Below are 24,471 nucleotides of genomic sequence, written 5' to 3'. Positions count from 1 at the left end.
CTTTCTTTATAGTCCAACTCTCACATCCATACATGACTACTGGAAAAACCATAGCCTTAACTAGATGGACCTTTGTTGGCAAAGTAATGTCTCTGCTTTTTAATATGCTATCTAGGTTGGTCATAACCTTCCTTCCAAGGAGCAAGCATCTTTTAATTTCATGGCTGCAATCACCATCCACAGTGATTTTGGAGCCCCTCAAAATAAAGTCAGCCACTGTTTCTACTGTTTCCCCATCTATTTGCCATGAAGTGATGGGACCGGATGCCATGATCTTAGTTTTCTGAATGTTGAGCTTTAGGCCAACTTTTTCACTGTCTTCTCTCACTTTCATCAAGAGGCTCTTTAGTTCTTCTTCACTTTTTGCCATAAGGGTGGTGTCATCTGCATATCTGAGGTTATTGATATTTCTCCTGGAAATCTTGATTCCAGCTTGGGCTTCTTTCAGCCCAGTGTTTCTCATGATGTACTCTGCATACAAGTTAAATAAGCAGGGTGACAATATACAGTCTTGATGTACTCCTTTTCCTATTTAGAACCAGTCTGTTGTTCCATGTCCAGTTCTAACTGTTGCTTCCTGACCTACGTACAGGTTTCTCAAGAGGCAGGTCAGGTGGTCTGGTATTCCCATCTCTTTTAGAATTTTCCACAGTTTATTGTGATCCACACAAAGGCTTTGGCTTAGTCAATAAAGCAGAAATAGATGTTTTTCTGGAACTCTTGATTTTTTGATGATTAAATTGGGTGTTGGCAATTTGATTTCTGGTTCCTCTGCCTTTTCTAAAACCAGCTTGAACATCTGGAAGTTCACGGTTCATGTATTGCTGAAGTCTGGCTTGGAGAATTTTGAGCATTACTTTAGTCGCGTGTGAGATGAGTGCAATTGTGTGGTAGTTTGAGCATTCTTTGGCATTACCGTACTTTGGGATTGAAATGAAAAGTGGCCTTTTCCAGTCCTTTGGCCACTGCTGAGTTTTCCAAATTTGCTGACGTATTGAGTGCAGCACTTTCACAGGATCATCTTTCAGAATTTGAAGTAGCTCAGCTGGAATTCCATGACCTCCACTAGCTTTGTTTGTAGTGGTGTTTCCTAAGGCCCACCTGACTTCACATTCCAGGATGTCCGGCTCTAGGTGAGTGGATGTGACCCCACGATGATGGTTCCTCCGACACGGAAGGACAGTGGAAGCAGCCACCAAGAAGAACCAGAAGCGTAAACACTCCTGAATGGTTGTTCCCAGAAGAAAAAACTGGGAATACGTTTGGGAAGGGGTGAAGTAGAGTAGAAAACCCTTGCTTTTTGCTGTAATACCTATCTTACTGAAATTTTTTTCCATCTGAATGTATTATTTTGATGATAATTTTTTTAAAAGTCAAACTAAAACCCTTTCAAGTAACCTGACATTATTTTACGTGGATGAATCACATGTATTTTGCTAATGATTAACACAATCTCTATTTAACAAAGGTGGAACAAGAGGGACAGCACTCTTTTATTTCAGAGAACCCATGAAATCATTTCTACCAATATGGGCAGGAAAAGTCATCAGCTGTCATTTATGCAAAATTTAAGAATTCTGTTACAATGGATAAAGAGAGGAAGATACAGCTCAAGAGAGTATTTGGATGTTTCTGGGCACAAGGTTTCTAATTGCTGATATAACTGGAGCAGACGTTTTTGTGGCCCTCAAAGGGTGTTGAAGTCCTTGTGCGTGAAATCGGGACTCTTCCTGAGCATCCAGGTTGATTGGGCCCTGTGGTCCTTTATGACCCCTCTCCACTCAGCAGAGGTAGGTGTGACCTTCCCATGCAGTGGAGCTCACTACTGTTTTCTCAAGAGGTGTTTTGGAAACATGATCTCTTTCCTGAATCTCTGGACCACCTTTCTGGGCCCAGGGCTCACTGCCAGGCAGGCTCTGCTCCTTGCCGAGTACAGCATCCAGCCTTTTTATCCCAGCTGCTCTGCTCCAAAGCTGCTGAAGAAATGTCTGGCGCTGGGAATTCTGAGTTCTCGTGGTGTGAGAGCGGTGACTTGGCTTCAGATAGCCAGCATGATGCTGAAAATGGCCACGCTCGGCCTTATTTCCCTAAATGCAGTAGTGTCACCGGTGAAATGGAGGAAGAAGCTAGAATTATTTCAGAACTCTTTGAATGCTGAGTTTCTAGAAGCCTCCCAGTTGACAGAAGCCATCTTCCAAGGATATTTTGCAGATTGAGTTGGGAGATGCTTTATGTATCCAGCAGGTAACCAACAATACTTTGAGAAAAACAAATCTCAAGCCATGACTTGTTGCATGCAATGTGAAGTGCACATCTTTTATTACATTTTGTGTCTTATTTAAACTAAGTAATTTTTTCTTTATTATTTTCCAAATCAGATCAGAATATGCCAGCTCTGCATTTATCACCAACTCTTAATTTTTTCCAGCTATTCTGAAGTACTTATTTTCTTGAATAACTTCTCTTTTTCAGCTTTCTTTTCTGGGACAACAGATAGGGGACTTACGTGCCAATCTAGTTTTTATTCTATTAATGAATGGATTCTGAGAGTGTGGAAATAGTCCTCTTTCATGAAACTGAATCTAAGAATAATCCAGTGCCAGACTATGCTTGTGTTACAGGTGGGTGTGGCATATTCAGGCTTTTAAGTATTTTTAAAAAGAATAGAATCATAGGTTTCCTTGATTGCTCTAAGGTCAGATTCAGTACTCTTCCCTTTAATGTCAGGATACAAGTTTTCTCTCCATTTTCAAAGTCAGCCTCTCCCCTTGGCCTCCACCTCTATACTTTTCCTCTCATCTCCTTTTTATCAGTGTTTTTCAACCTTTTTATCAGTGTTTTTCTTGGACATTTAAACATGAAGCAGACTCTCTACTACTGAAAAAAGTTTTCCTTAATTTTAGGGCCCCCTGTAGTCACTGATGTGTCCATCATCTATTAACTCTCTTGTCAGCAGGCATTTTTTGAAACACTGATGATTTTCAAAGCTCTGTATTAGTGCCTTAAGATGAGTAAGATGCATTCTTTCCACCAAAGAGGTTTGCCGTGGTAGAAGAGGCTCTCCCTAGATTGCGGCCTGACTTCCGCTACTTCCTAGCTGTGGCAAGTGTCTTTAACTCTCTGCACTTCACCCTCCTTCATCTGAAAAATAAGCAGTATTGTTTAAAGTCACCATAATTCTGTGACTTGTGAATAAGTAATGATATGATAGTATGTAGTAACTGGCAGTAAGGGAACAATACAATTACAATGGAAATTCAGTGGAAGGTAAAACCACCTTCTGCTGTCTCATCAAGAGGAAAAGTTAGCAATTTTAATGGGACCCCACAAAAATTCCAGCAGTAGAGAAATCTGAGTGAAGCTGTGGAGACGAGAAGTGTGCAGATGTGTGTAAGACATGGCACACAATCTTAAATAACTGCCAAATTGTTTCCACCTCACCAGCCTGCTAATCAATAGAGTTGTTAGGTCAAGCATCGAGAGTGAGGTAGAGCAAGATGGCATAGGATTGGAGACGGAGGATGGAGAATGTCAACTTTTAGGAGGTAGATGGAGAAAATGGATTTGATAAAGAAGCCAGAGGAAGTCTAGAGAAAGAAAATCACCAAGTTTTCAAAGGAGAGAGTAATCCATATGGTGAAATGCTTCAGAAGTTGAAGAGTGTGAGAAATGATCAGAAGCAATTTTACTAACCAGGAGTTCATTGGTGAATTTTGAGCATGAGAGGTAAGTCACTCAGCATTGAATTTAAAATTGAGATATTGAGAAAAGAAAACTATGAGAGATCAGTGTTTTATAATTAAATGGGCCACTGCCGTTTGAGAGGGTAATGAGCCAAACTTTCTTTTCCTCTCTCTCTCTCACATTGTCTCTTTCTCTTTTAAGAACAGAAATCTTTGGCTTCTATTTGTGCCAATTCCATCTTGTTTCTTTGCCAATGGTGTTTCATTGCTAGATGACTCTGCTGTAAACGAATTAACAAAATTTGCTAACCTATCAACTGTTACAGAACTCTTCAAAACCAGCGAGCAGTAAACAAAAGCTGGAGGAATTTGGGTATATGCTGGGATTGTGGAGAAGGCAATGGCACCCTACTCCAGCACTCTTGCCTGGAAAATCCCATGGACGGAGGAGCCTGGTAGGCTGCAGTCCATGGGGTCGTGAAGAGTTGGACACGACTGAGTGACTTCACTTTCACTTTTCACTTTCATGTATTGGGGAAGGAAATGGCAACCCACTCCAGTGTTCTTGCCTGGAGAGTCCCAGGGACAGGGGAGCCTGGTGGGCTGCCGTCTATGGGGTTGCACAGAATTGGACATGACTGAAGCGACTTAGCAGCAGCAGCTGGGATTGTTAATTTACTTAATAACTTTTAAGCATAAGTAAATTCTAACACTTTTACCAGTAAAATGGTAATTTATAAGCAGCTGACTTTGCCTACTGCAGGAACATTCATCTTTTAAGTTCAAAACCAAGGATATTCACCACTTGTATAGCTATTACATTATATATTTTATTGTATTATATTCCTTATCTCCGATGTAACAATCTAATACATAATGAGAAAAAGCAAAAGGCCCAAAGGAAAGAACAGATAATCCTAAAAGTTGCCCTTTTGCTTGCTCAAAAGCTTTAACTAATAACTGTAGTTATTAATAACTTATTAAGGGCTAGGGATTTGATGGGAATTTTATTGTCTCTATATTTTCCAATTACCCCCAATATACAGGTAAGGAAATTGAAGGCTTGATGGTCAATAAATCATCCAGAAGCCCATAGGAGTGAGTGGGTGAGGCAGCACCTTAGTGAGAGCTTTTTAAGCCTTTACTCTTCAGCTCTCAATCAGCCCAGGGACAGTACATTCAACCCCTGGGTGGATGTAGATGGAAAGCGTTTGATATCTGTCAAAGGACAAATATTTATCAGTCAGAGGTATTTGGCTTTAAGTAACAGAAACTCACACACATTAGCTTAAAAACAAGCAAAAGGAAATGGGCTGGAAGAACAATGCTGTATTTCGAGGAAGGCCTGAGCAACCCGTCTTCAGGAACAACAGAAATCAAGGAAGCTCTAGGATTTAAAAATTAAAATTATCAGTTGCCTATTATGCAAACACTGAGTGCTTTTTTCCTGGTTCTCTCAGCTTTGTTGACATATGGTTCAAATCTTTGCAAGAAATCCTGTGTACTGGCAATGATAGGCTTCCAGTGAGTCAGAGGTCTGTGTGTGGTGCTGTTACCTATTACCAGGGCCCAGGGTCACAGAGTGTACATATAGCTATAATGTTCAATTGTCTATGTCAGGGAGAGTGCTCAGAAAATGGTAAGACTGGGGAAAATGGTGTCATAAACGGGATAATATTTAGAATAAGACTATCCTGGAAAATCATTATATATATAAAAATAAATCATGATCTCTTCTGCACTGAAGATTGGCATTAAGGAAAGATGAGAACACACAGGGAAAGAGAACTTCTGACTGACTCTTCTACTCTTTTCACAGATGCTATGAGAATGTATAACAGGACAATTTTGTTGGCCTAGGAGAGTTTTGATAGACAGAGTGCCTGACGAACTATGGACGGAGGTTCGTGGCATTGTACAGGAAGCTGTGACCAAAACCATCCCCAAGAAGAAGAAATGCAAGAAGACAAAATGGCTGTCTGAGGAGGCCTTACAAATAGCTGAGAAAAGAAGAGAAACAAGAGGCAACAGAGAAAAGGAAAGATATACCCATGTGAATGCAGAGTTCCAAAGAATAGCAAGGAGAGGTAAGAAAGCCTTATTAGGTGATCAGTGCAAAGAAATAGATGAAAATAATAGAATGGGAAAGACTAGAGATCTCTTCAAGAAAATTAGAGATACAAAAGGAACTCATGCATATGAAATAGGCACAATAAAGGACAGAAATGGTAAAGACCTAACAGAAGCAGAAGAAATCAAGAAGAGGTGGCAAGAATACACAGAAGAACTGTACAAAAAACATCTTAATGACCCAGATAACTGTGATGGTGTGGTCACTCACCTAGAGCCGGACATCTTGCAGTGTGAAGTCAAGTGGGGCTTAGGAAGCATTACTACGAACAAAGCTAGCAGAGGTGATGGAATTCCAGCTGAGCTATTTCAAATCCTAAAAAATGATGTTGTTAAAGTGCTGCACTCAATATACCAGCAAATTTGGAAAACTCAGCAGTGGCAACAGGACTGGAAAAGGTCAGTTTTCATTCCAATCCCAAAGAATGGCAATGCCAAAGAATGTTCAAACTACCACACAATTGCATCATTTCACATGCTAGCAAAGTAATGCTCAAAGTAGGTTCACTTTGAGGTAGGTTTCAACAGTGTGTGAACTGAGAACTTCCAGATGTACAACCTAGATTTAGAAAAGGCAGAAGAATCATCCACTGGATCAGAGAAAAAGCAAAAGAATTCCAGAAAAAAAAAAAAAACCTACTTCTGCTTCATTGACTCTGCTAAAGTCTTTGTGTGGATCACAACAAACTGTGGAAAATTCTTAAAGAGATGGGAATACCAGATCACTCTACCTGCCTCCTGAGACACAGTTTAAGAAGCAACAGTTAGAACTGGACATGGAACAATGGACAAAATTGGACAAAATTGGAAAAGGAGTACATCAAGGCTGTTTATTGTCACCCTGCTTATTTAACTTATATGCAGAGTACATCATGCAAAATCCTGGGCCCGATGAAGCACAAGCTGGAATCAAGACTGCCAGAAGTATCAGTAACCTCGGATATGCAGATGGTACCACCCTAACGGCAGAAACCAAAGAGGAACCAAAGAACCTACTGATGAAGGTGAAAGAGGAGAGTGAAAAGCTGGCTTTTTTAAAACTCAGCCTTTGGAAAACTAAGATCATGGCATCATGGCAAATAGAGAAAAAATTGAAACAATGACAGACTTTCTTTTCTTGGGCTCCAAAAGCACTGCAGATGGTGACTGCAGACATGAAATTAAGAGATGCTTGCTCCTTGGAAGAAAAGCCGTGACAAACCTAGACAGCGTTTTAAAAAGCAGAGACATCACTTTGCTGACAAAGGTCTGTCTAGTCAAAGCTATGGGTTTTCCAGTTGTCATGGATGGATGTGGTGAGGGTTGAACCATAAAGAAGGCTGAGGGCTGAAGAATTGATTTCTTTGAATGTGGGGCTGGAGGAGACTCTTGAGAGTCCCTTGGACTGCAAGGAGATCAAACCAGTCAATCCTAAAGGAAATCAACCCTGAATATTCATTGGAAGGACTGATGCTGAAGCTGAAGCTCCAATACTTTGGCCACCTGATGTGAGGAGCCGACTCATTGGAAGAGAGTCTGATGCTGGGAAAGATTGAGGGCAGGAAGAGAATGAGGCAACAGAGAATGAGACTCAATGGACATGAGTTTGAGCAAACTCCAAAGACAGTGAAGGACAGGGAAGCCTGGGGTGCTGCAGTCCATGGGGTCTCAGAGTTAGACATGACTGAGAGACTGAACAACAACAAGGAGAGTGTTAGCTCCTGTTTTCCCGGAAGAAACTGTGATTGCTGGAGGAAGGGTTAATGTCAATTAGGCAACCAGAAAAGGCAATGAGAGAATGGGCTGAGGGCAACAGGGAGAACATTTCTGAGAAACTGAAAGAAAGCTGGTGTGCCTGTGACGCAAATAGCAAAAGGGACCATCAATTATCATGTGTTTTCACAGCCCTTTCTCTTTTATACGGACCCTTATCACAGTCACTGTTTTAACTTTTCTTCATGTGATTATTGAGTTAATCATAGCTCCTCTTCTCATAATCTTAAGGTATTGAACATATGTTTTAAAATGAGTAACATCCAAGGAATAAAAGGAAATTTGGGAAAAAATGAGGAACAGGAACCAGGAGAGGTTGAGCTTCCTGTTTGTTTTTGCTTACCATTGTATTCCCACTACTCAAACTCAGCGCCCAGTACCCAGCAGAGAAGCCTGAAGACACAGGCGGACTCTGAACCCACAGGGTCATATGGGCTCAGCTTCCATTTTCATTCTTGTGCCTTTAATTCAGAAATTTTACCATGTATGGGGGAAATGTCTGCATTCCCCACCTTTGTTCACTCAGCAGCAAGCTTTGAAGGGAGTGGGAGTGTGTAGCAGTTACTATTGTGGGTGTTTGTGCATATTAGTGTGTGTGTGTGTGTGTGTGTGTGTGTGGCCAGGGTGAATAGGAAGAATGCAGTCCAACACTTGAACAATTTTAAAGATAAATTTAAGACGTAAGATTTACCTGTTGTGATTTTGCTCTTTTACGTCTATTCAGGGGAGCTCAAGAAACCCAGAAAGACAATTCTAAAGGACGTATTTCCTGCATTCCCGCTGGTAACTCTTGTTTATTTACTGGTTAACATTTCCTACCTGACTGTTCTGACATCCAAGGGAATTCCCTCTTCAGATTTGTACATAAATTGCTAAGACAATAAATAACAACAAAGACAGCATATGTAAGTATCCCTTTACCAGTTGGAACTGTTGTTTGCTTTTCATTATTTTATAGAGAATCTATTGTAATCTTTGAAGATGACAGAGGGGATAAAGAGTATGGTTTGGTTAAGAAGAGAGTTTCACATTTAATCATGGTAATACATTTTTTGCTAATATGGAAAAGTATATATAATGCTGGCATATGATGCAGACTGATTCAATGTTAGCATTCCTTTCATGATCTCATCTCACCAGAGTGATGCTGTGTGATCAGAGCTTATATCTACTAAAACTTTGACAATGTGAATTTTCCAAATATTCTTCTAGATGATGTAAAGAATGATAAACTTGAAATGTAGGACAGTAGCAATTAAAAGAATAGATGCTAATGTATATAGTTAATATGATAAATATTAATATGTAATATAATTTAATTATTTATCATAAATAACTAAAATATATGGTGGCAAAGGGCTCTGAACATATTGCAAATTTGACTAAAAGATAACTATTTGAGATCCCTAATTGTAGAATAAAAAGTGAAATAAGAAAATCTTAAGGAAATAAAGCATATAATTAAAAATGAGCAAAAGATTCAAGGAATAAAAGGAAATTTGAGGAATAGGAAATATGAGAGACTAGCAATTTCCTCAAAACAGCATTAGACTTTGAGTAACCACCTTCTGTGATAAGCTATCCGCCAGTACCATTGGGACTAATCTCTTTTGAGTGGTTATTACTGCTTTGGCAAATCCTCGGGGCACTGGGAATAAACCTGGGGGAGGTTTAATATAAAAGTCGTAACACACTCCGCCTGAGGTCTTGAGTTCCTGCCATGTAGGAAGTTGCCATATGCATGATATCAGTGTTGATTCACAGTGGTCTAGCTGTCTTTGGAAGCTGTATGCTAGAAATAATCAAGATTCTGAGAATTTGTAAGAACAACCTGACTGCTGAATTGGATAAAACCAAGTAGTGGGTTAGTTCCTCAGTCATGTCCGACTCTTTGCAACACCATGGACCGTAGCCTGCCAGGCTCCTCTGTCCATGGACTTCTCCAGGCAAGAATGCTGGAGTGGGTTGCCATTCCTTTCTCCAGGGGATCTTCCCGACCCAGGGATCAAATCCAGGTCTCTTGCATTGCAGGTGGATTCTTTACCATCTGAGCCACCAGGGAAGCCCTCTACTTTGATTATGTAGAAAATAAATTAACAAAGCTAGCTATAGATGTGGTGAGGGCTGTTGGTCACCTGGCTAGCTGTAATGCTTCACTGAAGCTGACATCTGTTATGGCCAGTCATAAAGATTGTGAAAAATAATGAATATCTCTTCTCAGCTGTCATAATAGTTGCAACATTTTTGTGGGTGGTATATGGTGACTGCAGCCATGAAATTAAAAGACGCTTACTCCTTGGAAGGAAAGTTATGACCAACTGAGATAGCATATTCAAAAGCAGAGGCATTACTTTGCCAACAAAGGTTCGTCTAGTCAAGGCTATGGTTTTTCCTGTGGTCATGTATGGATGTGAGAGTTGGACTGTGAAGAAGGCTGAGCGCCAAAAAATTGATGCTTTTGAAGTGTGGTGTTGGAGAAGACTCTTGAGTCCCTTGGACTGCAAGGAGATCCAACCAGTCCATTCTGAAGGAGATCAGCCCTGGGATTTCTTTGGAAGGAATGATGCTAAAGCTGAAACTCCAGTACTTTGGCCACCTGATGCGAAGAGTTGACTCATTGGAAAAGACTCTGATGCTGGGAGGGATTGGGGGCAGGAGGAGAAGGGGACGACAGAGGATGAGATGGCCGGATGGCATCACCGACTTGATGGACGTTAGTTTGAGTGAAGTCCAGGAGTTGGTGATGGACAGGGAGGCCTGGCGTGCCGTGATTCATGGGGTCACAAAGAGTCGGACACAACTGAGCAACTGATCTGACCTGATAGTAATTTTGGTATGTTTGGAAGACTCATGAAATATTTTGACATATTCTTTTAGACATTTCCTCAGATCTTGTTTAAATTCTGAAATAATATTTTTATTGCAAATATCTATTTTTATTGTATTATGAACTTAAATTAAGAAAAAAATCAGAACTACACACAAAAACTGTATGTACAGGGACAACCATCATAACATTATCTAAGAGAGCAAAAAATTAAAGATCACCAAAATAGTCAATAAATTTGAAATAGATAAATAATTTCTAGCAAGTCATATAATAGACCACCCTGAGCTTTTCCAAAGATCGTATTTTTGAAGAATGCTTAAAGTAAAAAGACAATAATGAGAGGATTTAATTGTATCTAGTGCCATCTGAGGGCTTCCCAAGTGTGCTAATGGCAGAGAACCCGCCTGCCAACGCAGGAGACTAAGAGAGGTGAGTTTGAACCCTGGGTTGGGAAGATCTCCTGGAGGAGGGCATGGCAACCCACTGCAGTATTCTTGCCTGGAGAATCCTGTTGACAGAGGAGCCTGGTGCGCTGCAGTCCCTGGGGTCACAAAGAGTCGGACACGACTGAAGCGATTTAACAATGAGAGAAAAGGCAGGATCTACATTACAATATATAACAGAAAGTAAACAGTTAATACTGATCTACAGGTGATTTTTGTTTATTCCTTACTAAAGTTTCTGTCAAGTCTGACATCGTCGAGTCTGTTCAGCAGAGGTTCCTTTGTTTACTTACAAAGCTACTGCTGCATTCCAGCATCTTCCACAGTGAGGCTCAGATTTAGCAGGTGGGAAATAAGAACAGGCAAGTGCTGCTGTGGGGTCACAAGTTACAGCATCTGCTATTCTGAAACGTCAGCTTAACTCGATCACCAACAGATTCCATCATTTCATCTTCACTTGAATTTAAACTGACTTTCAGTATGGATGAAGAAGGGTTTCACAGGAGCGCCCTTTAGTTACAGAAAAGGAAAGAGGCAACAACTTGACCACGTAAGGATACTATTGGAGAAAGCTGGCCTGATGCTGTAATTACCAGAACAGTAAAATAGGCTTGGTAGGCTCAGCATGCTAAAAGCTTTACTTATTTAGCCCTCTCGGTAATACAGAAGGCAGATACTACTGTTATCTCCATTTTACAGAAAAGGAAACAGGTTTATACAAGTTGAGTCACTTGCCCAAGGTCACACAGCATGAAGTGGAAACAAGCTTCAAATCTGGGCAGTTTCTTCGGGATGTTTTTCTCTCACTAAGTACAAAATATAAGAATGAACACTCAGATGAAGCTGCATTTTAATCACCATCAACTTTGGCTGACTTGCAACCAGCCGTTCTTTTCAGTTCTTCTGCTTCCATCTAATAATGTAATGAAAGTCGTTCAGTTGTGTCTGACTCCTTGCGACCCCAGGGACTATACAGTCCATGGAATTCTCCATGAAATAATACTGAAGTGGGAGCCTTTCCCTTCTTCAGGGCATCTTCCCAACCCAGGTACTGAACCCAGGTCTCCCACATTGCAGGCAGATTCTTTACCAGCTGAGCCACCAGGGAAGCCCATCTAGCCATCCCCTAATTGTATCAGTTATTGAGTAGCCACTAGGATTTGAGTATCTAGCTAGGTATTCTGGGTGTAGAAAGGAATAAGACTTGGCTTCTGCATTCAGGCAGAGTTTAGTCTACCTGGACAGTCAGGTGCTCCAAAACCACAGTAAGATCCCTGCCAGCTGGGGGCCTCCAGAGTATATAGGGAGGGTACACAGGGAAAGACAATCTTCTTTTTTTTAACCGCTGATCCTCAGTGTTTTCAGACCTAAAATTGGAATAAATAATGCTTACCTCCTAAGAATGTGGGATGTATTAAATGAGCTAAGGCATGCAAACAGTACAAAGCCATGGTTATTATTACTTATATTATTATTTGATATTCATTTGCATCAAAATGGAAGGCAGGGGACTTCCCTGGTGGCCCAAGGGCTAAGACTCTGTGCTCCCAGTGCAGAGGGCCTGGGTTAGGGAATTAGATCCCGTATGCTGCAACTAAGACCCAGCACAGCCAAATAAATATTACATTAAAAACAAGGAAGGCAAGGGTAACCATAGCAGAAGTAGTTGAAATTTGTCTCCAATACCCACATGCATGCTCTTCTTCCCGCTCTCAGTTTTTGGATAATTGATAACAGGCTGTGAAATGATAGGTTATCTTTCTCAAGGGTATTTTACCCATTAAAAGGAGTTTTCTTAATGATTTGAGCCCCAAATGAGTGACCTTCTAATTAAAGGGTTTCATAAATTGTAACTTACTATGTTATACTCTGGGGCTATAGATTTGTATCTGTCTCTTAAAGACATCACAAAAGTGACTGACTTTTCTCCCTAGACTTTTCTTTATGTGAATTGCTTACATTAACTTCCTAATATTTTATGGTTTTGTTTTTAAAATCTAGCTCTTTGGTTTATATAAAACTTGTTTCTATGTATATTTGAAAGAAATCTTCTAAATGTACCTTCTTTTTTTCTGAAATGAATAGCCAATTACCAATCTGTTTTCTTTTGATAGTCTTTAATTTTAAAATATATATGGGTCTATTTCTGAATTATTTATTTTGTTCTATTAATCTATTTTGTATTAGTATGCAGTTTCTTAAAAATAGCAATGTTTTAGTTATCCTATTGGGTTGAATATTGTCTCCCAAAATTTATGTCCTTACCTGAACCTCAGAATGTGAATCTATTTGGAAACCATGCTTTTAAAGATGTAGTTAGTTAAGAAGAGGTCATACTGCATATAGGATGGGCACTTAATTCAACAAGATGATATCTTTGAAAGCAGATGAGCAGAGCCGTGCAGAGGGAAGATGTGTGATGGGACACCAAGAATACCATGGACTTCTGAGTCAGCGTTTGGAGTAATGTATCTGCAAGGAGATCCAACCAGTCCATCCTAAAGGAAATCAGTCCTAAATATTCATTGGAAGGACTGATGATGAAGCTGAAACTCCAATACTTTGGCCACCTGGTGTGAAGAACTGACTCATTTGAAAAGACCCTGATGTTGGGAAAGATTGAAGGCGGGAAGAGAAGGGGGCGACAGAGGATGAGATGGTTGAATGGCATCACGACACGATGGACATGAGTTTAAGTAAACTGCTGGAGTTGGTGATGGACAGGGAAGCCTGGTGTGGTGTAGTCCATGGGGTCACAAAGAGTCAGACACGACTGAGCGACTGAACTGAACTGCTCTGCAAGTTGGGGAAAATGCCATGAGTGGCCAGAAGCTTGACCCTTCAGAGAAGGCAAATGGACTTCCCACACAACTGTGGGAGAGTAAATTTCTGTTTTTTTCATGTCACCCAGTTTCTGGTACTCTATGGCAGCCGTAGGGAATGTACACAGTTTTTAATGCTCTTAAAGAAAAGTCTTATTTGGTTATCTGGTAGTGTATGTCAATTTTCCTCATCTTATAAAAAATGAGTATTAGTTATTACTGCCTTTTCATACGCCATGGCAAATTCTATTTGAATTTTTATTTTCATTACTTGGTTGTACTGGTTACTTCCAGAAGAACTCATATTTTCCAATACTGAGTCTTTCTTTTCAAGATGATTATTTTGCTATTTATTAGGTTATCTTTATGTCTTCAAAGAAGTTTTATACTTTTCTTAACAAAGATCTTGCAAATTTTTGTTCATTCCTATATATTCCATATTTTCTTTCTTTTTTTTGACAGCAATTATGTTTGGGATACTTTAATCTCTCATTATTTTTTTCCAACTGGTGATTGTTGGTATTTAGGAAAGCCATTTTTATTGTGGATGATCTTGTATTTGGCTACTTAACTGAACTCTCATTATTCCAATAATTTTTTAGAAGACTATTTCTCATTTGCTAGGAAGATAATTGTCATCTTCAGAGAAAGAATTTTGTTTCTTCCACTTTAGTTTTTAGATATCATTTATATGTTTTGCCTTGTGGTGATGACCAACACCTCCAGAACAAGGTTGAAAACTGTAATGATATATGTATCCTTGCTCTGATCTTAACTTCAGTGGAAATAATTTTTATGTTTTACAATTAAAAATAACTAATGCAAGTGTTATCCAAGTTAATCCAGTGGTCATGTACGGATGTGAGAGTTGGACTGTGAAGAAGGCTGAGCGCCGAAGAATTGATGCTTTTGAACTGTGGTGTTGGAGAAGACTCTTGAGAGTCCCTTGGACTGCAAGGATATCTAACCAGTCCATTCTGAAGGAGATCAGCCCTGGGATTTCTTTGGAAGGAATGATGCTAAAGCTGAAACTCCAGTACTTTGGCCACCTCATGCGAAGAGTTGACTCATTGGAAAAGACTCTGATTGGGGGCAGGAGGAGAAGGGGACGACAGAGGATGAGATGGCTGGATGGCATCACTGACTCGATGGACGTGAGTTTGAGTGAACCCCGGGAGTTGGTGATGCACAGGGAGGCCTGGCGTGCTGCGATTCATGGGGTTGCAAAGAGTCGGACACGACTGAGCGACTGAACTGAACTGAACTGAATGCAAGTTTATACATATTTGCAATCACATACGTATTTATAGGAAAATTCTTATTCTAGCATATTTTCCTTTTCTTTCCTTACAGTGATAAGCTTTTGTTTAGTTGAGTAAAAATAAATATGAATTCCCTGCCCGCCCCCTAAAAAAGTAAAAGAGAGACATGAGGCTTTCATGAACCCTGAAGAGTAGATGGATATTTCTACATGGCACCATCTTTCTATCACTGCAGACTCATCACAAGAGATGATGGTTCCAGGGACTCCCTGTGGTTGTCTGTTCACTCTGGAGGGTAAGACAGCTCTACATATAGTCCTCTGCACTTTTCTAAAACAGTCTCTAACGTGATTCACCCGAGATTTCCTTTGTCAATGTTCTGGGGAATTCTCTTTACCTCCACTTGTTTCTTTTGTCTATTGTATTTCTATTTTTCAGCTGATTCTTCATTTTGGAAAGGCATGTTATTTTCTAACTTCATGTAAAAGGTAATGGGAGAAAAATTTCATGAGATATTATAAGTATGTGTCTATTTTATTTTCTTCCTTGAGTGATAGCTTGCAAGTAATAGAATTCTTTGGAAATAATTTTCCTTCAGAATTTTGAAGGTATTTCTCCATTGAATTCTAAATTCCAATATTGCTGTTGACATTTCAAAATCATTCTAATTTTTAAAATTTCTTGTTTAATTGTTCTGGTTAGACATTCTAGTATATTCTAATACCTAATCCTATATATGTAGCCAAAGCCCTGTTTTTTTCCCTCCAACCTGAAAAAATGTAGGTATATTTTTGGTCTTCAGTATTTTAAAAAATTTAATGGTAATGGGTTTTTATGTGTCTTTATTTTCACCTATTGTGTTAGACCTTCATGAGCCTTTTCAAAATGGAAAATATTTTGGTTTGGGGAAATTTTCTTGGATCATTTCATTGATATATGCCTCCTCTCTCTTTCTGTTGGTTTTTCTGGAATTTTTGTTATTTTGGTGTGAACCTCCTGAACTTGTCTTTTGATTTTCTTATCTTTTGTTTCCTATTTTTAACCTCTATTTGTTTGCTTGTTGTTACTTTTTTGTTGCTGTTTGTTGTTCAGCCGAGTCCAACTCTTTGCTACCCCATGGACTGCAGCATGCCGGGCTTCCTTGTCCTTCACCGTCTCCCGGAGCTTGCTCAAACTCATGTCCATTGAGTCGGTGATGCCATCCAACCATCTCATCCTCTGTTGTCCCCTTTTCCTCCTGCCTTCAATCTTTTCCAGCACCAGGGCCTTAATGAGTTGGTTCTTCATATAAGGTGGCCAAAGTATTGGAGCTTCAGCTTCAGCATCAGTCCTTCCAATGAATATTCAGGACTGATTTCCTTTAGGATGGACTGGTTTGATCTTGCTGTCCAAGGGACTCTCAAGAGCCTTCTCCCACCCCACAGTTCAAAAGCATCGATTCTTCAACACTCTGTCTTTTTATGGTCCAACTCTCACATCCATACATGACTACTGGAAAAGCAGTAGTTTTCAGATGTTTTGTGAGCCTTAACTGTCTGCTCATAATTAATAATAATGGACCAAAAAGTTGACTGGAAACTCCAAATGTATACATATAGCTTATATGCTATATATATGGAGATCTGAGTGAACCAATTGTTAAGGCATTGTCAAAGTCAGAATCTGTACATCTTTCATCTTGGGTAGTCAGGTTCCTCAGCTGCTGCTGCTGCTAAGTCGCTTCAGTCGTGTCCGACTCTGTGTGACCCCATAGACAGCAGCGCACCAGGCTCCCCCGTCCCTGGGACTCTTCAGGCAAGAACACCGGAGTGGGTTGCCATTTCCTTCTCCAGTGCATGAAAGTGAAAAGTGAAAGTGAAGTCGCTCAGTTGTGTCTGACTTCTAGCGACCACATGGACCACAGCCCACCAGGCTCCTCCATCCATAGGATTCTCCAGGCAAGAGTACTGGAGTGGTGTGCCATTGCCTTCTCTAAGTCTTCTAATCTTTTTAAAGGCAGGACTCTGACTTTCAGGTATTGGGAGCTGAGCTGGGGAATGGGACTAGAGAGCACAGTCTCTGCAGTTAGTAATCAATGAATATAAATTCATCTCATTTTCACAGAGTACCTAGAACTTCAACTGTGCTGATATCTCCCATCAATAAATCTGCAGTCATCTGCTATGGTAGCACAGGAGCAGGTGCCTAGGGATTAAGACTAGAACTGGATTCTAGATCATTTCCACATAATCTTCTTTATTTAAGTGATGTAACTGCCCCAGCCCCAGTCAGACCTAATTCCATTAATTTACATGATGCTTTTGAGCATTCTGTAGAGTAAATCACCTTGTTTCTCAACTTCTACTGCTTTAAAGACCCACATTTGTAATGCATCTTTAATGCATTTGCTTTCCAATTTACAATATTTTGGAATATTTATCTCAAAACAAAACAAAACAAAACACCTTTTCTCTTTCCCCTCTTCCTCATGGGGTTATTTATTTGAAAACTTCTTCATTCTGGTTTTACTGGGATTACATAAGAGTGAAGGTACTGCGTTTTGGGCAGAATAGTGGAGTGGGTAGCCCTGCCTTTCTCCAGGGGATCTTCCTAACCCTGGGATCAAACCCAGGCTCCTCCATTGCAGGCAGATTTTTTTTTTAACCATCTGAGCCATCAGAGAAGCCCCAAAATGCTGAAGTGGGTAGTCTGTCCCTTCTCCAGTGGATCTTCCCCACCCAGGAGTGGAACCAGAGTCTCCTGCATTGTATTATAAAACATGTTTCATGGCTTAACATATTTGTTGTATGTAGCTGAATTTAAGAGGCTTCCCTCATGGCTCAGATGGTAAAGAATCTGTCTGCAGTGTAGGAGACCCAGGTTTGAGCCCTGGGTTGGGAAGATCCTCTGGAGAAGGAAATGGCTACCCAGTCCAATCTTCTTGGGGCTTCCCTGGTAGCTCAGATAGTAAAGAATCTGACTGAAATGCAGGAGATCCAGGTTCAATCCCTGGGTCAGGAAGATCCCCTGGAGAAAGGAATGGCAACCCCTTCCAGTATTCTTGCCTGGAGAGTCCCATGGATGGAGGAGCCTGGTGGACTACTCTCCATGGGGTCTCAAAGAGTCAGACATGACTGAGCGGCTAACACACACACACACACACACACACACACACACACAATAGGGACTTCCCAGGTGGCTCAGTGGCAAAGAATCTGCTTGCCAATGTAGGAGATGCAGGAAATGGATTTGACCTCTGGGTTGGGAAGATCCCCTGGGGAAGGAAATGGCAACTCACTCTCGTATTCTTGCCTGGAGAATCCCAGGGACAGAGGAGCCATGGGGTTGCAAAGAGTTGGACATGACTGAGCATGCACTCACGGCTTAAATAGATGTTTCTTCAGTCTGACATTTTAAACCTAAGACTTTTTTTAAAATGTGTTGCAAAGATTTTTTTTTAAACAGGTAATATGTCCATCAAGAAATCTGAGTTGATCAGACTCATTATTCTGAATAAATTTTAAAGGAAAGGTGCTGAAAGACATTTGACTTAAAAATCTTTGTCTCAGTGATATAAATTGTTTTAAAACAAGAATGTGATTAGTCTACATGGTCTTGTTTCATGGTATAGTGCAATATTTTCTTCCTTTTAATGGCTGGCCCCATTCTCAGGCTAAATTTGGTGTTAGTGCATTTACATTTGGCCCACCAGGCACAACTCTACCAAGATGTCCTGTAGTCTTACCATGCTTTAGTTCCACATGCTTAGGTTAGTGGTGCATTCAAAATTTCTATCTCGGTTAAAATCTTGTGGAGGATGATGTGTCTAACGGCAAGTTAGAAAATTCCTTATTACCTGGGATCTTTGAGCATTTTAATATATAAGGGAGATCTTACAGGTTGTCCCCTTTTCCCTTCCCTTACCTGATTTTATTCAGGTAAAAGGCAAAATTACACCCATCTTCAAGGGGATGAATCATAATGGATCTTGGCCAACCCCTGTCATCTCATACTCCTGGCCTGTGATTTGTTTAGGAGTGGGTGTGAGACCAGCTTTTGCCAACAAAATGTAAGAGAGAGTCCAATGCAGGGCTAATGAGAAATATTGCTCTCTCTGATAAAAAAGAGAAGCCAGAACAATCTCTTTGTCCTTTCCTTTCTTGGATTTTATCATGTAAAGGTAGGATGCTTGAAGCTGTGCTGACCATCTTGTAACCCTGATATGCAAGTCAAGAGAATATGGAGAAATGGAACACTCATCTGTGAAGCTGGAAACATAACCAGCCCTGGAACTGCTTCCCTCCAGACTGCTTTTTATGACTTAATTTAATACACTTATGATTTAAGATACTTTTATCCAGTCTACTTTAAACCAAAAGTATTTTAACTGGAAAAATGGTAAAATGTGAGGTGTTTGGTGGTCATCAAGTGATGAGATGGTAATCAATATCTTTAAACCTGTTTTATCATTTACAAATTGGAGTTAACACTCACCACTTAGGGATTTATTAGAATTAAATGAGGTAATTTAGATTTAAAATGAGGGGGTGTGTGGGAAGCATGTCACAAGGTAAAAGATATATGTCTACATACAGCTGATTCACTTTGTTGTACAACAGAAATTAACACAACATTGTAAGGCAATTATACTCCACAAAAAATAATAACATTTTATAAAGTAAAATAAGGTGCTTTTCTCAGTGTCTGGTAGCTGGTAATCTCTAAATAAATAATAGTAAACCTTATCTTAATTAAGACATCTAGCTTCTTTCATTTTAATAATTGTCTTAATAACACTCATTTTTTGGCCTAATGAGACTATATCCACTTTGGAAGCAAGCCCAAGCTTATGCGTATCTTTTCATGTCCAGTATGAGGCACAGGATAAATGTTCCATAAAATTAATGAAACACAGTGAACATAGTAGGCATGGAATGCCTTTTTATTAAGTTAATGAATAAAAGGGTGAGTGAGTGAATTAGTGCGAATTGTCTACAGTGTCTATTGATTACCCTAAATTGTTAGAAGGAAAGGTGACATCACATCCAAGTAAGTTCTGTGAAAATTTTGACAGAGTTCCTCGAGAGAAGGTGGGATGGGACGGCAATGTGAGCTCTATACAGAACGTTGCGCCGTGCCCCTTACGATAAAGCGGTCCGCCGCATCCTGGGGAAGTATCCTGGAGCTGCGCAAGCAAAATCTCTTTGAACTGTGCTAGGACAGAGCTTGTCTCTCACCCTGTCTGGAATTTTATCTTAGAATCTTACAGGCTTATGCAGCATTAAATTTCATTTTATAGAATACACATTTAGCATTTTGCCATAAACAGAACTCATTAAAACAAATGGAATGTACCAGAGAGGTTTCTACAGAACAAGGTGTTCCTTGAAAAGCCCATGGCCTCTGTAATTCTCTTCTCTTTCTGAACAGATGGTTCATTCTGGGCACCAAGCAGAGCTCCAAATCCAATGTCATCATCTGCTGGTCCCAATCTTATCACAACAGTTTGTATTTTTAAAGGAAATACATAAAACTGAAAGATAATATTCTTTTCATTTGCTCACAGGAAACAAGCATTGTGTTTTTTACTGAAAAGTTCTGGCTCGCACAACCCTTGACATCGCAACTGATCTCAAAGCCCATTCTTGTTTTGGAATTTTTTGAAAGTTTGATTGCAAGTTCTGCAGAAACCATGATTTAAAAAGCAAGAGCTCAAACTGTTTCTGATGCTGGTTCAACAGGATCCAAGGTACCTCAGGTCAATGTAAAGGAAATGACTTAAACCAATGATCAAACTTGTGTAATGTCCTCGAGAAAGAAGTAAGTGATTTATGTCTGAATATTTTATGAACCCAAAGGCTGAATCTGAGAGAAACAGCTCTGAAAAGCCAAAGACCTTGAAGAATTAATGGTATCATTTCTTTGGTTACTCTTCTGGAGAGGCACTAAAAGAGTCTGGGGATGGTATCTGAGGTTAAGGGGTAAAGCCGCTAACGGGACAGCACCGTACAGTTTCATCATCATATGTAGATAAGCTGAAAGACGACCTTTGCTGAGTCTTCAAGCCCCAGTCACTGGAAGACTCATCTTGTGGTCTGATACGGAATGTCTGTTCACAGATTTGTGAATCAGTGATGACAGAAGGGAGAGTGTGGTTGACAGGTGGAACCTGACTGCATTGAGAAAATTTTCAGCTGTGGTAAAACTAGTGAATGGAGGGCTTAAGCTCCAGTGAGAGATAGGATTCAGTGAACAGCCTATAAAGCAGGGTGTGCAAAATGTTTGAGAATGACAGTGTCACTCTCTGTCCTGAGATGGAGACTCTGTTTGTATGTTTGACACTGATGATGGAGGTGTGCAGGACAATATCTCATCCTCCTAAAATTGTTGCTTAAATGAAATTACGCCTATAACAAAGACAATACTTGTCGTCATATGTGAGGCAAAAGTAGCTATCAAGCAGAGGCAATTATTTAGAGTGTCTTCAGACAGTACTCTAAATCAGATAGCTATGATAGGAGCAGGCCAACCATTCCATCTCAGACATCCATGATTTACTGATTCTGATTTTTATAGCAAGAGAGAATGGATAAAAGAATTTCTGACATGGAAAGAGAGAATCATCTTTCATTCCACATCTATCAAGACTCCTTTAAAAGCACTGGAAAATGTCCAGCAAAGTTGAAGCCAGTGCTGATCGTTAGACTCGGAGTTCATTGACACACAGTATGTCTGAGATTGTACAGAAGTTACCTGGTGGCCAAGTCTATCTCAAAAACTCTCCCTCCCACTCTTCTCCTCCCCATTACAGATGGCCAACTTTCTATTGACTTCTTTCAAAATTTCCAACAAAGGTTAGGGATGGTTGGCTACTTGAGAAAAATCGAGCATATTAAAGGACGTGGCTAAGCTACTTACTATTTTCAAAATTTGAAGAGGAATATTTCAGACAGAACAGAGTAAAACAGAAAGAAAAGAAAGTCTTTTAAAGTTGCATCGAGGGGCACAGGAAGATAAGAACCCACCTGCAGAAATGGGAAGTTGTGGCACATGGATTTTTTTTTTTACTGGTATTTGAAACTCCTCATACACAAGATTGAACTTCTTCCCAAGCAAGCCTTCTCTAGTTTTACCTCTCAGTAAGTGGCATCAATATCTTCCCAGCAATATAGACTCACACATAAGAGCCATCTTTGAGCCCTCCTCCCCCTCCATCCCCAATATTCAACAGGTTATCTAAAGTTCTATTGATTCTATCTTGTCAGGGTTTCTCACGTTGCTTCTCTCTTTCCCATTGCCATATCTACCTTCTTAGTACAAGTCCTTAACTTCCGACCACCAGGTCTAGAGTGTTTGCCAATATCAACAATCAATTCTTTTTTTTTTTTTTTTTAGTAGCTGCCATACCTTCTTGTGGTATCCTAGGCACATGTTTGGTCTTTGGCTCACATCCCTGGCACAGAGCTCCTAAAACCCTTGGATTTTCCTGAGTGATAAGGGTGAGGAAAAAAAAAAAAGCTTCTTTTGTTCTAATGAGGTGACTCTTAGGGATCCCTAGATACCTTCAGGATGGTGTTATGTCATCAGAAAGCCCAAGCCTTGATTAGAAGCTTAGAAATTTTAGCTCTGCTTTCCCAGTCTCCTGGAAGGGGAGGGTCTGGAGATTAAGTTAACCACCTGTTATTTAGGTTATATAATAACCTCCTGTTATTTAATCAATCGTGTTTATGTCATGGAAATCTTAAATGACGGGGTTTGGAGAGCGTCTTGGCTGGTGAACACATCTGTATGCCAGAAGGGGGCACGCCCCACCTCTAAGGAGACAGAAGCTCCTGCACTCAGGACCCTCTGAATCGTGCCCTGGGTGCCTCGTCCCCTGGCTGTTCATTTCTATCTTTATAATACCTTTTCTAATAAACCAGTAAACGTAAGTGAAGTGTGTTCCTGAGTTCTGTGAGTCATGCTAGCAGCTAATTGAACCTGAGGAAGGGATTGTGGGAAACTCTAATTTATAGCTCGTCGGTCAGAAGTATGAGAGACTGAGAATTTGCAGTTGGAATCGGAAGTGGAAATGATCTTGTGGATTTTGTGGGTTTTCTGGATCTTCCTGCTAAGATTCATGACCCCTTGAGAGGGCACCCAGACAAATTTTCCACATATTATCCATCTTCATTTCACATAAAATGCCAGGAACCGGCACCTTGTGAATCAGCTCGGTTGCTCAGTTGTGTCCAACTCTTTGCAACCCCATGGAATACAGCACACCAGGCTTCCCTGTTCATCACCAACCTTGTGAATATCAGACTGGAAAATGATATACCATTCAATATGTATTATTATATCATGTATATGTACTATTACTGCCATTTAGAAATTATAAAATAAATTAGAAATCTGAAAAAAAACATAATTAGATAACCCCTAAAAATATGTTTATTATATGGTCTACTAAATCTAGGTCATATATTGAATTCTAAGCTTATACGACTGAGCGACTGGACTGAACTGACTGAAGCTTATACGGCTTTAACTTTCTTTGGCAGACTTATCTGAAAATTCTTTAAGTCTCTGAAATAGGCAAACTAAGATCATCTGGTTTTAATTAGCTTATTCAAGACATAGTGAATTACGATGGTCAGTGGCAATTAACACCAGTTTTTAGGGAATAAAGTAAATCACGCTCTGGGCATTGCCAAAATATGTTATTTTGATTGTTTTGACTTCAAACAAGCTAGTTCTTTCAAATGATTCAGTAAATAAACTTGATCTTACTCCAAGCTTCCCCCAAATTTTAACCACAGAAATCCTTTCAATTGCATTACTTTATTTTAAAACAAGATATAGATAGAATAGAATTTGGTATAGAATTTGGAAACTCGACACACAAATGAAAATAAATTATCTTACAAAGTAAAAAAGAGATAATTTTTGTATACAAGAAATGTTTATACAGCCACTATGTGCCAGGCAAAAACTTTTCAAGACTTCAAATGTAATCTAAGGATGGCAATGGGAGATAATCTGATAAATAAGAGGCTACAGCATCAGAGCCTGTTCAATGCTTTCCTGGTACCCAGAGGAAAGGCCAGTATAGGCTTTACCGGATACAATTTCAGTTGAGATTAAAGACAGAATTACCAGAGAGAACAAGTCAGCTTTGTACCTCAGTTCAGTTCAGTTCAGTTCAGTCGTTCAGTCGTGTCCGACTCTTTGTGACCCCATGAATTGCAGCACACCAGGCCTCCCTGTCCATCACCAACTCCCAGAGTTCACTCAGACTCACGTCCATCGAGTCGGTGATGCCACCCAGCCATCTCATCCTCTGTCGTCCCCTTCTCCTCCTGCCCCCAATCCCTCCCAGCATCAGTCCTTTCCAATGAGTCAACTCTTTGCATGAGGTGGCCCAAGTATTGGAGTTTCAGCTTTAGCATCATTCCTTCCAAAGAAATCCCAGAGCTGATCTCCTTTAGGATGGACTGGTTAGACCTCCTTGCAGTCCAAGGGACTCTCAAGAGTCTTCTCCAACACCACAGTTCAAAAGCATCAATTCTTTGACGCTCAGCTTTCTTC

At 40.1% G+C, this 24,471-nt stretch overlaps 1 non-coding gene and 1 pseudogene across 3 annotated transcripts in view; both read left to right on the top strand.

The window, feature by feature from the left end:
* Nucleotides 1-48: 48 nt before the first annotated feature.
* Nucleotides 49-5,649, top strand: LOC138983916 (solute carrier family 7 member 13-like; annotated as a pseudogene).
* A 43-nt stretch (nucleotides 5,650-5,692) lies between these two features.
* Nucleotides 5,693-24,471, top strand: part of LOC102272708 (uncharacterized) — a 53,228-nt gene continuing 34,449 nt past the window's right edge. The window contains exons 1-4 of one of the 3 annotated variants that reach the window (XR_011466894.1): nucleotides 5,693-5,770; nucleotides 8,290-8,348; nucleotides 15,014-15,217; nucleotides 20,468-22,040. This is a non-coding gene — a transcript (uncharacterized protein). Of the gene's footprint in view, nucleotides 5,771-8,289; nucleotides 8,349-13,225; nucleotides 15,218-20,467; nucleotides 22,894-24,471 lie in introns of those variants that run through there. The other 2 variants (XR_011466891.1, XR_011466892.1) reach the window with 2 other exon arrangements.

Source organism: Bos mutus, chromosome 14 (genome assembly GCF_027580195.1).
Source record: "Bos mutus isolate GX-2022 chromosome 14, NWIPB_WYAK_1.1, whole genome shotgun sequence".
NCBI classification, from domain to species: domain Eukaryota; kingdom Metazoa; phylum Chordata; class Mammalia; order Artiodactyla; family Bovidae; genus Bos; species Bos mutus.
Note: the sequence above shows the minus strand (reverse complement) of the source record. Positions and strands in the feature narration are given on the sequence as shown.